At 42.9% G+C, this 16,164-nt stretch overlaps 1 pseudogene; it reads right to left on the bottom strand.

Moving 5' to 3' along the window:
* LOC118384882 (transitional endoplasmic reticulum ATPase-like) overlaps nt 1–16,164 on the bottom strand; it is a 49,760-nt pseudogene that overhangs the window by 3,460 nt on the left and 30,136 nt on the right.

The following is a 16,164-nucleotide window of genomic DNA, read 5'->3' as shown; positions in this document are numbered from 1 at the left end:
CCTTGCTCGCACACAACTTTTCAGTTTTGCCCACAAATTTTGGATTTGAAGTCAGGCCTTTGTGATGGTCACTCCAATACCCTGACTTTTTTGTCCTTAAGCCATTTTGCCACAACTTTGGAAGTATGCTTGGGGTCATGTCCATTTGGAAGACCCATTCGCAACCAAGTTTTAACTTCCTGACTGATGTCTTTAGATGTTGCTTCAATATATCCACATAATTTTCCTACCTCATTGCCATCTATTTTGTGAAGTGCACCAGTCCCTCCTGCAGCAAATCACACCCACAACATGATGCTGCCACCCCCGTGCTTCACGGTTGGGATGGTGTTCTTCGGCTTGCAAGCCTGCCCCTTTTTCCTCCAAACATAACGATGGTCATTATGGCCAAACAGTTCTATTTTTGTTTCATCAGACCAGAGGACATTTCTCCAAAAAGTACAATCTTTGTCTCCATGAGTAGTTGCAAACTGTAGTCTAGCTTTTTTATGGCGGTTTTGGAGCAGTGGCTTCTTCCTTGCTGAGCGGCCTTTCAGGTCATTGATCCCTAGATCTGTGGGGCGGCAGGGTCACCTAGTGGTTGGTCTAGTAACCGGAAGGTTGCAAGTTCAAACCCCCGAGCTGACAAGGTACAAATCTGTCGTTCTGCCCCCGAACAGGCAGTTTAACCACTGTTCCTAGGCAGTCATTGAAAATAAGACTTTGTTCTTAACTGACTTGCCTAGTTAAATAAAAGGTCAAATAAAAATAAATAAAAAATGGCTTGGTTTTTGCTCTGACATGCACTGTCAACTGTGGGACCTTATATAAACAGGTGTGCGCTTCCAAGTCAATTGAATTTACCACCGGTGGACTCCAATTAAGTTGTAGAAACATCAAGGATGATCAGTGGAAACAGGATGCACCTGAGCTCAATTTCTAGTCTCATAGCAAAGGGTCTGAAAATGTATGTAAATAGGGTTTGTTTTTTATTTTTTAATACATTTGGAAACATTTCTAAAAACCTGTTTTCACTTTGTCATTATGGGGTATTGTGTGTAGAAGAACATTTAAAAAAAAAAAAAGTTTTAGAATAATGCAATAATAGAATAATGCAATAACAAACGTAACAAAATGTGGAAAAAGCGGTCTGAATACTTTCAGAACTTTCCATCAATTCACAAGAGGCTGAATGTATCTCACCGGAGAAAGCATCCGTGAGAGTGAAACAGTGCCCCTCGGTCTTATTCGGTCTGATCAAAAAGAGTATGACATTGTTGCAATGAATGCAATGGAAGCCAGCAAGCATTTAGCCTCACTTGATTAAAAAAAAAGTATAAAATAGCCAATCAGCAGTGAGCTCAACAGTGAAATGGTCCTGGCGCATCAAATAATAATAATAATAATTTACAACTGAAAAAAAGTGTCAAGGGAAGCCCGTTTGGATTTGGCTTTACACCAATCACATTAAAAGCAAACTGTCATTGACAGAAAACGTAAATTGTTGCATCTGGTTGTGTTGTTAAATTGTCCCTTTCCTAAATTAGCCATGGATGGAAATAGGGATTTGGACTTGTGGTTTTACTTCATTCTCCCCTCTGGCCAATGATTGTTAAGATGATTCTGATCCAGCCATAAATTCATACATTGTGTCCCTGGCCTGAGAGGATGGAAGTTCAATATTCTCTACAAGTATGGTAAGTCGACATGTTTTTTCTACTTGCACACAGAGAGCAATCAGAACCAGCAATCATAACCATTAACAGACATATTTAACTTACGTTGATTGGACAATTGTTTTTGGGTGATTTGATGGAATGTTGAAGTTGAAATGTTGCTGGAATAGTGGAGGCAACACTTGTTTTCTTTGCAGCTTACAGCAATTGTACATGATTCTAAATCAATAGTCGTTTAGAAGTCTGAAAATGTCAGAAACATTAACTTACTTGACCGTGCTGTAGGTCATGCAACTGTTTGTTACACATGCAAAATGCTTTGTGGACTTCATTGGCTAGAGGTTGCTCTCCGGTTTTGTGATGAAAGAAAGGTGTGGTTGAATTTATTCTGCCACTGTATCTGCTTATTGTCTCAGCCTTAGGCCTATATATCAAAGTTTCAAGGCATATGTACTAACAGGTTTTAGTGCAAACAGAATTATCACAACACAGGATGTATTTATGGCTTTTTTGGGGGTCTTGTCTTCCCCAATAATTTTAACCATGCACCACTACTGGACCTTATTAGAAGGATGATATTCTCCTTGTTTCTACTGTAGATATGCAAATTCAAAATGTTTTCATTTTGCGGTTGCTAGTGAAATTCATAAAAACATTGTGGGGATAAAAATCACTTTATATTTTCGCGGACCCCTGGACTAGACCGTGTCATTGAATAATTAAAGATGCAGTCGTGACTAAACTCACCATGGCTAAGGGGTTGGTCTGACGCTCTCTCTCCCTCCTGATCTCATTCTCAATGGACTCCCTGATGGCCATCTTACAGGCCCTCTGGCAGATCTCTGTCAGGTCAGCGCCAGAGAAACCATTGGTCATCTTGGCCAGGAAATCCAAGTCCACATCCTATAATCAGACAGGGGTGGAGGGAGCATTAAAACTACTTCCAGACAAAGATCAAAACAGTAATGGGATTATAAAACACTGATGTTTCCCACACACAGCAATTTCCATATCAACAACTTTTCCACAAACAATCAATACCCATTACATGAAGCCAGCCTGGAATAAAGACATTCGATAAGCCCTAACCCCACCCCTCAAATCAGAACATGCTGACTGAGGTTGGAGAAAGAGTTCAGTCAGCACAATGTCAGCGCATGGCCAAATACACATAGATGCTTGCCTTGGCGATGGGTGACTTCCTGAGGTTGGCGTTTAGGATGTTGATGCGGGACTTCTCATCTGGCAGGGGGATGTAGATGAGCTGGTCCAGTCTTCCGGGCCTCAGGATGGCCGGGTCGATGATATCAGGCCTGGTACAGCACACAGTTTAGTCATTAAAAACTTAGCCTACATTTCTACACAAACCATTGTACACCTCATTATACGCTACCTTATTGTCCACCTCAGATCTAAGTGCATTCAACTAAGGTAGGGGAGACTACAACATATGATAATTGCAAGTAAAACTTTCATAATTTTTTTTTTACAAAAAATTGCTTCTAGCATCAACCACAATGTCAGAAATGTGTTTTTAACACTAGAACCGCTAAAGCAGTCATTTGGACTGCTCATTCATTTTGATTGACTTTTCCTAAATAAGTCTATATCGACGTTAGGGTCTTAATATCACAAAAAGAACTGGAGTTATAATCGGTTTTAGGAGAAAAATGACATTATGAGACGTTTCCAATCCTCCTCCAGACAGTAAAAAAATATTTATTTAAAAAAAGTCCTGCTCTACTCCTTCTCCCAACAGTTGATAATCACCCCTATAATTGCCTCAAACTAAATCTAAAATTATACCGAAGCTATTTTCACACAACAGATCAAATACACTATATATATTTTTTTTATGTTACCATTATTTATCTTGGTAAGTCAGTTAAAAACATTCTTATTTTCAATGACGGCCTAGGAACAGTGGGTTAACTGCCTTGTTCAGGGGCAGAACAACAGATTTTTACCTTGTCAGCTCAGGGATTCGATCTTGCAACCTTTCGGTTACTAGTCCAACGCTCTTACCAATAACCACTAGGTTACCTGCCACATACTTTTTGTATGTGGACACTATTTCAGCCACACTGTTGCATAATTATGTAATCACCAATTGTGAATGAAAAACAGGGCGGGTCATTCTATTGATTTGATATATTCGAATTATCTCAAGATGCTATATACCCTATATCAGTCAACCAAATTTAACGTGAACCTACACCTCCAAAGCCCAAGCGCAAAAAAAGAGAACGGTGCACACTGACCACCAGGTCAGTGTGCACCGTTCTGTCTTTTTTGCGCTTGGGCACCTGCCCTCGCCACCAACAAATGATACGGTGAGACAGGAGAGAGGAAAGGACTGCCCCATTTGGATAGAACAAGCCGCTGACAATGCCACAGGACGATAATCAGCACAAAATGTCATCACAGAGAGCAGGCCCTACATTTCAAGCAAAGAAAATAGATCAGCAACGCACTCACCAGCTTTGGTTGTTTATGTGACTTGGACATGCTCCAACTTATGAATTTGCAACTTTATGTACAGTCGTGGCCAAAAGTTTTGGGAATGACACAAAAAAAAATTCAAAGGCTGCCTCAGTGTCTTTAGACATTTTTGTCAGATCTTACTATGGAATACCGAAGTATAATTACAAGCATTTCATAATTGTCAAAGGCTTTTATTGACAATTACATGAAGTTGATGCAAAGAGTCAATATTTGCAGTGTTGACCCTTCTTTTTCAAGACCTCTGCAATCTGCCCTGGCATGCTGTCAATTAACTTCTAGGCCACATCCTGACTGATGGCAGCCCGTTCCTGCATAATCAATGCTTGAAGTTTGTCAGAATGTTTTTTTTTGTTTGTCTACCCCGCCTCTTGAGGATTGACCACAAGTTCTCAATGGGATAAGGTCTGGGGAGTTTCCTGGCCATGGACCCAAAATATCAATGTTTTGTTCTCCGAGCCACTTAGTTATCACTTTTGCCTTATGGCAAGGTGCTCCATCATGCTAGAAAAGGCATTTTGTCTCTCCAAACTGTTCCTGGATGGTTGGGAAAAGTTGCTCTCGGAGGATGTGTTGGTATCATTCTTTATTCATGGCTGTGTTCTTAGGCAAAATTGTGAGTGAGCCCACTCCCTTGGTTGAGAAGCAACCCCACACATTAATGGTCTCAGGATGCTTTACTGTTGGCATGACACAGGACTGATGGTAACGCTCACTTTGTCTTCTCCGGACAAGCTTTTTCCAGATGCCCCAAACAATCGGAAAGGGCATTCAGAGAAAATGACTTTACTCCAGTCCTCAGCAGTCCAATACCTATACCTTTTGCACAATATCAGTTTGTCTCTGATCTTTTCATTGGAGAGAAGTGGCTTCTTTGCTGCCCTTCTTGACACCAGGCCATCCTCCTAAAGTCTTCGCCTCACTGTGCGTGCAGATGCACTCACACCTGCCTGCTGCCATTCCTGAGCAAGCTCTGTACTTGTGGGGCCCCAATCCCACAGCTGAATCAACTTTAGGAGACAGTCCTGGCAATTAAACCACTCTCCTTGAAGTTCTTGATGATCTGATAAATGGTTGATTTAGGTGCAATCTTACTGGCAGCAATATCCTTGCCTGTGAAGCCCTTTTTGTGCAAAGCAATGATGACGGCACGTGTTTCCTTGCAGGTAACCATGGTTGCCAGAGGAAGAACAATGATTCCAAGCACCACCTTCCTTCCAGGCTTCCAGTCTGTTATTCAAACTCAATCAGGATGACAGAGTGATCTCCAGCCTTGTCCTCGTCAACATTCACACCTATGTTAACGAGAGAATCACCTGACATGATGTCAGCTGGTCCTTTTGTGGCAGGGCTGAAATGCAGTGGGAATGTTTTTTTGGGATTCTTTGCATGGCAAAGAGGGACTTTGCAATTAATTGCAATTCATCTGATCATTCTTCATAACTTTCTGGAGTATATGCAAATTGCCATCATACAAACTGAGGCAGCAGACTGTGAAAATTAATATTTGTGTCATTCTCAAAACTTTTGGTCATTACTTTATGTACACGCAGATCATTTAAGCATTTACATTTACATTTAAGACATTTAGCAGACGCTCTTATCCAGAGCGACTTACAAATTGGTGCATTCACCTTATGACATCCAGTGGAACAGCCACTTTACAATAGTGCATCTAAATCTTTTAAGGGGGGTGAGAAGGATTACTTTATCCTATCCTAGGTATTCCTTAAAGAGGTGGGGTTTCAGGTGTCTCCGGAAGGTGGTGATTGACTCCGCTGTCCTGGCGTCGTGAGGGAGTGTGTTCCACCATTGGGGAGCCAGAGCAGCGAACAGTTTTGACTGGGCTGAGCGGGAACTGTACTTCCTCAGTGGTAGGGAGGCGAGCAGGCCAGAGGTGGATGAACGCAGTGCCCTTGTTTGGGTGTAGGGCCTGATCAGAGCCTGGAGGTACTGAGGTGCCGTTCCCCTCACAGCTCCGTAGGCAAGCACCATGGTCTTGTAGCGGATGCGAGCTTCAACTGGAAGCCAGTGGAGAGAGCGGAGGAGCGGGGTGACGTGAGAGAACTTGGGAAGGTTGAACACCAGACGGGCTGCGGCGTTCTGGATGAGTTGTAGGGGTTTAATGGCACAGGCAGGAGCCCAGCCAACAGCGAGTTGCAGTAATCCAGACGGGAGATGACAAGTGCCTGGATTAGGACCTGCGCCGCTTCCTGTGTGAGGCAGGGTCGTACTCTGCGGATGTTGTAGAGCATGAACCTACAGGAACGGGCCACCGCCTTGATGTTAGTTGAGAACGACAGGGTGTTGTCCAGGATCACGGCAAGGTTCTTAGCGCTCTGGGAGGAGGACACAATGGAGTTGTCAACCGTGATGGCGAGATCATGGAACGGGCAGTCCTTCCCCGGGAGGAAGAGCAGCTCCGTCTTGCCGAAGTTCAGCTTGAAGTGGTGATCCGTCATCCACACTGATATGTCTGCCAGACATGCAGAGATGCGATTCGCCACCTGGTCATCAGAAGGGGGAAAGGAGAAGATTAATTGTGTGTCGTCTGCATAGCAATGATAGGAGAGACCATGTGAGGTTATGACAGAGCCAAGTGACTTGGTGTATAGCGAGAATAGGAGAGGGCCTAGAACAGAGCCCTGGGGGACACCAGTGGTGAGAGCGCGTGGTGAGGAGACAGATTCTCGCCACGCCACCTGGTAGGAGCGACCTGTCAGGTAGGACGCGCCGGAGATGCCCAACTCGGAGCACGAGCTGACAATTGGCTATTTATGACTGCAGTCAGATACATAGTCTTTCAATAAACTAGGGTACCAGTGAGAATGTCCTACATTGGACAACTTGTTACAGTTGCTCATCGATTGTTCCAAGATGGCATAGCAGTTCAGACGTCTTTTGTCCTCGTCTTGTCCCGTATATATATATATATATATATATATATATATATATATATATATATATATATTTACAACTTTTTTCACATACCTTTTCTATATATTTTTTTATTTTCCATAAACTCATCTTCAAAACACTCTCCTGCAACCCGCCTCACCATTTTATATTTCAAAAAAAAATTTAAAAGTATTATTTACCTCAAATCTGTAATACTCCATAGAAGCTAACCAGAAGCTAGTTAGCTTCTTTACTGGCTAATCGTTAGTATTCAGCTAACCACGGTTTGTGGTCATCAGCTATCCTTTAACTCGAAAATCTATCGCCAGTTTTGTACGGCGCGGCTCGGAATATACCGGACCTATTTTTCTCTCCATGTCCCTGGATTTCAACCGCTATCTCTGGACATTCATACCTGGATCTCGCAGCTAGCTAGCTGCTATCTGTGTGACTATCGGCTTTCGTCGATTCCGGAGCAAACATAAATTATTCCGGAGCTAGCCAGCTGAAGAGTTCCATCAATCACTCCTGGGCTACAATCACCTATCCGGACCCATTTTACTGCCAACGCGGAGCCCCACCGGGCCTTCACAACTGGACAACCGACGTTATCTACCCGAAGGAGTTATCCGGCTGGCTCCTCCATCGAGACGTAACCAGATCGCCCATCTGCGGTCCGCTAACCGTTAGCAGCCGATAAGACAGCTATCTGAATAGACCTATCGGACAATTATTATTTTTTTTTTTCTTTCTTGGGCCTCTATATAACTATATCCCAAAAAAAAATTGTGTGATTTGGATTCATCCCCTCTACTACAAGGAACACCACTAATCCTACAAATGGAAACGCACGAGGTGGCTAATAACAGACCTCCATCCTATGCTAGCTTGCTACCGATGGCCCGGCTAGCTGTCTAAATCGCCGTGACCCCAACCAACCTCTCTACTCACTGGACCCTTTTGATCACTCGACTAAGCATGCCTCTCCTTAATGTCAATATGCCTTGTCCAGTGCTGTTCTGGTTAGTGTTTATTGGCGTATTTCACTGTAGAGCCTCTAGTCCTGCTCACTATACCTTATCCAACCTATTAGTTCCACCTCCCACACATGCGATGACATATCCTGGTTTCAATGATGTTTGAGAGACAATATCTCTAGGTTTACCTCCACTGTATTCACATCCTACCATACCTGTCTGTACATTATACCTTGAACCTTTTTATCGCCCCCCAGAAACCTCCTTTTACTCTCTGTTCCAGACGTTCTAGACGACCAATTCTTATTGCTTTTAGCTGTACCCTTATCCTACTCATCCGCTGTTCCTCTGGCGATGTAGAGGTGAATCCAGGCCCTGCAGTGCCTAGCTCCACTCCTATTCCCCAGGCACTCTCTTTTGATGACTTCTGTAACCGTAATAGCCTTGGTTTCATGCATGTTAACATTAGAAGCCTCCTCCCTAAGTTTGTTCTATTCACTGCTTTAGCACACTCTGCCAACCCGGATGTTCCAGCTGTGTCTGAATCCTGGCTTAGGAAGACTTAGGAAAAATTCTGAAACTTTCATTCCAAACTACAACATTTTCAGACAAGATAGAACTGCCAAAGGGGGCAGTGTTGCAATCTACTACAAAGATAGCCTGCAGAGTTCTGTCCTACTATCCAGGTCTGTACCCAAACAATTTGAACTTCTACTTTTAAAAATCCACCTCTCTAAAAACAAGTCTCTCACCATTGCCGCCTGCTTATAGACCACCCTCTGCCCCCAGCTGTGCTCTGGACACCATATGTGAACTGATTGCCCCCCATCTATTTTCAGAGCTCGTGCTGCTAGGCGACCTAAACTGGAACATGCTTAACACCCAAGCCATCCTATAAGCTTGATGCCCTCAATCTCACACAAATGATCAATGAACCTACCAGGTACCTCCCCAAAGCCTTAAACACGGGCACCCTCATAGATATCATCCTAACCAACTTGCCCTCTAAATACACCTCTGCTGTCTTCAACCAAGATCTCAGCGATCACTGCCTCATTGCCTGCATCCGCAATGGGTCAGCGGTCAAACGACCTCCACTCATCACTGTCAAACACTCCCTGAAACACTTCAGCGAGCAGGCCTTTCTAGTCGACCTGGCCAGGGTATCCTGGAAGGATATTGATCTCATCACGTCAGTAGAGGATGCCTGGGTATTTTTTTTAAATGCCTTCCTAACCATCTTAAATAAGCATGCCCCATTCAAGAAATTTAGAACCAGGAACAGATATAGCCCTTGGTTCTCCCCAGACCTGACTGCCCTTAACCAACACAAAAACATCCTCTGGCGTTCTGCATTAGCATTGAACAGCCCCCGTGATATGCAGCTGTTCAGGGAAGCTAGAAACCATTATACACAGGCAGTTAGACAAGCCAAGGCTAGCTTTTTCAAGCAGAAATTTGCTTCCTGCAACACTAACTCAAAAAAGTTCCAGGACACTGTAAAGTTTATGGAGAATAAGAACACCTCCTCCCAGCTGCCCACTGCACTGAAGATAGGAAACACTGTCAGCACTGATAAATCCACCATAATTGAGAATTTCAATGAGCATTTTTCTACGGATTGCCATGCTTTTCACCTGGCTACTCCTACCCTGGTCAACACCACTGCACCCCCACAGCAACTCGCCCAAGCCTTCCCCATTTCTCCTTCTCCCAAATCCAGTCAGCTGATGTTCTGAAAGAGCTGCAAAATCTGGACCCCCACAAATCAGCTGGGCTAGACAATCTGGACCCTTTCTTTTTTTAAATTATCTGCCGAAATTGTTGCCACCCCTATTACTAGCCTGTTCAACCTCTCTGTCGTGTCGTCTGAGAATCCCAAAGATTGAAGAGGGGGATGAGCTGCTTTCCAAATGGGGGGGGGGGACACTCTTGACCCAAACTGCTACAGACCTATATCTATCCTACCCTGCCTTTCTATGGTCTTCGAAAGCCAAGTCAACAAACAGATTACCGACCATTTCGAATCTCACCATACCTTCTCTCCTATGCAATCTGGTTTCAGAGCTGGTCATGCGTGCACTACAGCCACGCTCAAGGTCCTAAACGAGATCTTAACCGCCATCGATAAGAAACATTACTGTGCAGCCGTATTCATTGATCTGGCCAAGGCATTTGATTCTGTCAATCACCACATCCTCTTCGGCAGACTCGACAGCCTTGGTTTCTCAAATGATTGCCTCACCTGGTTCACCAACTACTTCTCTGATAGAGTTCAGTGTGTCAAATCGGAGGGTCTGCTGTCCGGACCTCTGGCAGTCTCTATGGGGGTGCCACAGGGTTCAAATCTTGGACCAACTCTCTTCTCTGTATACATCAATGATGTCGCTCTTGCTGCTGGTGAGTCTCTGATCCACCTCTACGCAGACGACACCATTCTGTATATTTCTGGCCCTTCTTTGGAAACTGTTAACTACCCTCAAGCTTCAATGCCTTCCGTGGCCTCCAATTGCTCTTAAATACAAGTAAAACTAAATGCATGCTCTTCAACCGATCGCTGCCTGCACCTGCCCGCCTGTCCAACATCACTACTCTGGACTACTGACTTAGAATACGTGGACAACTACAAATACTTAGGTGTCTGGTTAGACTGTAAACTCTCCTTCCAGACCCACATCAAACATCTCCAATCCAAAGTTAAATCTAGAATTGGCTTCCTATTTCGCAACAAAGCATCCTTCACTCATGCTGCCAAACATTCCCTTGTAAAACTGACCATCCTACCAATTCTCGACTTTGGCGATGTCATTTACAAAATAGCCTCCAATACCCTACTCAACAAATTGGATGCAGTCTATCACAGTGCAATCCATTTTGTCACCAAAGCCCCATATACTACCCACCATTGCGACCTGTACGCTCTCGTTGGCTGGCCCTCGCTTCATACTCGTCGCCAAACCCACTGGCTCCATGTCATCTACAAGACCCTGCTAGGTAAAGTCCCCCCTTATCTCAGCTCGCTGGTCACCATAGCATCTCCCACATCTGAAACTGGAAACACTTATCTCCCTCACTAGCTTTAAGCACCGCCTGTCAGAGCAGCTCACAGATTACTGCACCAAACGACTACCTCTTTCCCTACTGTATTTATTTTATTTATTTATTTATTTAGCTCCTTTGCACCCCATTATTTGTATTTCTACTTTGCACATTCTTCCACTGCAAATCTACCATTTCAGTGTTTTACTTGCATTTTGTATTGTATTTACTTTGCCTTTTTTTTGCCTTTACCTCCCTTATCTTACCTCATTTGCTCACATCGTATATAGACTTGTTTATACGGTATTATTGACTGTATGTTTGTTTTACTCCATGTGTAACTGTGTCGTTGTATGTGTCGAACTGCTTTGCTTCATCTTGGCCAGGTCGCAATTGTAAATGAGAACTTGTTCTCAACTTGCCTACCTGGTTAAATAAAAAAGTCATTGATAATAAATCAGCAATAGAAAATCATGTCATTACATTAAGATAAGCTCTATTCAATACAATTATCAAGTTGATTTAAAACCTGTGTTTAACCCTTTATGGTTGGTGTCTTGACAGATTTGTCCAAAATCGTGTGACATAAAACATGTGTGACAGAGTGTGCCAAACAGTTTTTTTTAAACACTTTTTTTTTTATTTGTACATGATTTCATGTGTTATTTCAATAGTATTGATGTATTCACTATTATTATACAATGTAGAAAATAGTGAAAAATAAAATAAAATACATTGAATGAGTAAGTGTGTCCAAACTTTTGACTGGTACTGCATGTCACCAATAGGCCTAGTAAATGTACCATTAATTCCCCGTCATTTGGTTACATACATTTCTGTTAATGCATGTATTAAGTACGTCCATTTACCATTCTCATTCTCGGAGTAGAAACATTTGCAGAGTTCACAACCTGCTACACTTGTGAGAAACAAGTTTTTGTTTATTTCATAACCATTACGAGTTTTGCCAATCTTTTGTTTGAATTGCTTCGTGAGTGAGCATGTCTGTTTTTTTTGTCCTGATAACATTGAGGGAGCACGCATAGAAGTTAACCTATCTGGCCTGCTGCATGCAAATGTGGGAAAGTGCCCATTTGGCAATGCCTAATTTCTTATTGTCTTAACTAATGATAATTCCTCAGTATTTGGAAGATCTTTCCAACACTCCTGGCCTCGATAATCACCGAGCCTCAGTGTGAAAGAGCAAAGATCCCATATATACAGTTGAAACATTTTAATAATTTTAATAACTGTCTGTCCTGAGCTCACTGGCGCAGGAAACTGAAGGCCCGGAATAGGCTGCAAGTTCACTAGGGACAGCTTCAAGCGGATCCAGTTGTTGATTTGATAAAATGTTGCACTTCACTAGCAATAGCTCGTCAAGACCGATCGAAAGGGAGTCAGGCGGAGAAGAGAGATGGAGATTGAAAGAACCTGAATTTATCACAATATTGTTTTATTTGTCACCTTTAGGCCCATGTATTTTACTTAGTTGACGATTGAAGTTATAGCCCTACTCCTGCATTGGCCTATAGCCCATCTCTGAGTTCTATGCACATTTCTTTAGCTAGCCAATGGACTGCCTTATGGCAGTGCCTGGTGCTCTCGCCTTTGTTGAATTTGAACCTTTAGATTTGTATAATTTTCCTTCAGATTTTTATGCTTAACCACGTGACAATGATTGAGAAACGTTATTATTGAAATTAAACTGTTCCACGAAAACGTGCATGTAAAAATATTCATAACTTTTATGTAGAAAGTGGTAGGATAAATTGTAAGCTTCCCTCAAGTTCAAACTCACAAGCTTTACTACAGTATAACACCTATTTAAAAAAAATGGTGAATGTGCAAGTGCGTGCAAGCCTATGGATATCAAAGGCCCGTCCAATTGATTAGTTCTGTTGCTGGCCCTGAAAGACAGTTGTGCCTGGATCCATGTTGGATCTAATAACCCTAGCGAATTGATGTTAATCATCTGTTGTCTGCTTGATTTACAGCAGGATCTTGTTGGATTTAACAGACAAAGCATCAAGGTAATTAGTTAATGTTTTCATATGTTTTTGTCCCTCGGATTGGACACCAAATCTACAGTGCGCAATTGTGGTTAGACTATCGCACAACACCCAAGCTATTCCTATGAATTATTCTGGACATAATGACAATAATTTACATAGCCTAATGGGCTTATTCACAATATTATCTGGTAATGAAATAACATGACACATTTGTTTTGTGTTCCGTGTTAGACCTGCAATTTTAAACAATACACGTGGCTTGAAGTAGCCTACATGAACTTGAATTTGGAGCTCAGAAATTCAAGTACTAGAGTAGGCCTACCTTGAAAATAAGACATTTACGCAATTTGGTGCTTGAAAAAGTTTAAGTAATTATTGTAGCCAATTAATAAGTTCTCCTGCTCCTGAACAGAAATATAAAAACAACATGCAACAGTTAATAATAAACTCAGTCAATTGAAATACATTCATTTAGGCCCCAGTCTATGGATTTCACATGACTGGGAATACAGATATGCATCTGTTGTTTACAGATACCTTAAAAAAAGGCAGGGGAATGGATTTTTAAAAAGGCAGTATCTGGTGTGATCAGTTGCCTCATGCAGCGAGACATCACCTTCGCATAGAGTTTATCCGACTGTTGATTTTGGCCTGTAGAATGTTGTCCCACTCCTCTTCAATGGCTGTGCAAAGTTGAAGATATTAAGGGGAACTGGAACACGCGGTTGGACACGTCGATCCAGAGCATCCCAAACATGATCAATGGGTGACGTCTGGTGAGTATGCAGGCCATTGAAGAACTTGGACATTTTCAGCTTCCAGGAATTGTGTACGGATCCTTGCGACATTGGGCCGTGCATTATGATGCTGAAACATGAGATGATGGCGGCGGATGAATGGCATGACAATGGGCCTCAGGATCTCATCACAGTATCTCTGTGCATTCAAGTTGCCATCGATAAAATGTAATTGTGTTCATTGTCTGTAACTTATGCCTGCCCATACCATAATTCTGCCGCCACCATGGGGAACTGTTAACAACGTCAGCAAACCGCTCGCCCACATGACGCCTTGATGGTTGGGGTATTCATTTTGATTTTGACTTTATAAAAAGATGCTGTCCCCGCATTCCAACAAAGGCACTACATAAATAAAATTTATTGAACAATTGAAGTCTTTTTAGTGTTTTGTTTTTACAGATAACCTACTGTAACAAACTAATAAAATTGCTATTGTGTCATTTGTAGAATTATTATTATTTTTTAAATTCTAATGTTACCCAAAACCTTCATAAACACAACAAAAGTATTATTTTTGTGATAGCATATACAGAATGTATTATACTTATAACAAGTTCAAACAGGTGCCATTAACATAGGTAACGAGTGGAGGACAGAGGAGCCTCTTAAAGAAGAAGTTACAGGTATGTGAGAGCCAGAAATCTTGCTTGTTTGTAGGTGACCAAATACTTATTTTCCACCATAATTTGCAAATAAATTCATTCAAAATCCTACAATGTGATTTTCTGGATTTTTTTTCTCTTATTTTGTCTGTCATAGTTGAAGTGTACCTATGATGAAAATTACAGGCCTCTCTCATATTTTTAAGTGGGAGAACTTGCACAATTGGTGGCTGACTAAATACTTTTTTGTCCCACTGTTCGATGTTGCAGTCTGAATGACTGCTCATAAGCTTAAAGGGGGGGGGGTCCCTCAAGTGTTAAAAACTCAATTAGTGAGAATAACATTGTAGCAGAATGAGCGGTTAAGAGGGCTGACCTGTTGGTGGCACCGATGATGAAGACGTTCTTCTTGCTGGACATGCCGTCCATTTCTGTCAGGATCTGGTTGATGACACGGTCGGCCGCTCCGCCACCATCACCCACGTTACCCCCACGTGCCTTGGCGATGGAGTCCAGCTCGTCAAAGAAAAGCACGCAGGGGGCGGCCTGGCGAGCCTGAAACATAAGAGGGCTTAGTACAATATAGGTTTTGCAACGGAAGACGAGAATAAGCGTTTCTTGGACATGTTAAGGTTGGTCCCTCCCATTTCAGTAGTTTTTCTTCTGTTTATGCCTAATAAACACCTCCCAGGTTTCACATTTACTAACCATCTTTGTGCATGTGTAACACAACAATGACATACCATACAATCAATAAAAACATTAAAAAAACTTTTTAAATACATGTAAATATGAGGTTAGAGGGATCTGAAAAGCCATGATAAATCGGTTTAGCCTTACCTTGTCGAAGATCTCGCGGACGTTGGCCTCGGACTCTCCGAACCACATGGTGAGCAGCTCAGGACCTTTGATGGCAGCATTCGCGTGAAACTGAAAGCGCGAACCACTGCTTTTAATCAGGGCAAGGTGTCTGGCAACATGACTGAATACAAACAGTGCAGCTATTCCCTCCGCAAGGCTATTAAACAAGCTAAGCGTCAGTACAGAGACAAAGTGGAATCTCAATTCAATGGCTCAGACACAAGAGGCATGTGGCAGGGTCTACAGTCAATCACGGACTACAAGATGAAATCCAGCCCAGTCACGGACCAGGATGTCTTGCTCCCAGGCAGACTAAATAACTTTTTGCCCGCTTTGAGGACAATACAGTGCCACTGACACGGCCTGCAACGGAAACATGCGGTCTCTCCTTCACTGCAGCCGAGGTGAGTAAGACATTTAAACGTGTTAACCCTCGCAAGGCTGCAGGCCCAGACGGCATCCCCAGCCGCGCCCTCAGAGCATGCGCAGACCAGCTGGCCGGTGTGTTTACGGACATATTCAATCAATCCCTATACCAGTCTGCTGTTCCCACATGCTTCAAGAGGGCCACCATTGTTCCTGTTCCCAAGAAAGCTAAGGTAACTGAGCTAAACGACTACCGCCCGTAGCACTCACTTCCGTCATCATGAAGTGCTTTGAGAGACTAGTCAAGGACCATATCACCTCCACCCTACCTGACACCCTAGACCCACTCCAATTTGCTTACCGCCCAAATAGGTCCACAGACGATGCAATCTCAACCACACTGCACACTGCCCTAACCCACCTGGACAAGAGGAATACCTATGTGAGAA

The sequence above is a fragment of the Oncorhynchus keta genome, chromosome 6 (assembly GCF_023373465.1).
Source record: "Oncorhynchus keta strain PuntledgeMale-10-30-2019 chromosome 6, Oket_V2, whole genome shotgun sequence".
NCBI lineage: Eukaryota > Metazoa > Chordata > Actinopteri > Salmoniformes > Salmonidae > Oncorhynchus > Oncorhynchus keta.
Note: the sequence above shows the minus strand (reverse complement) of the source record. Positions and strands in the feature narration are given on the sequence as shown.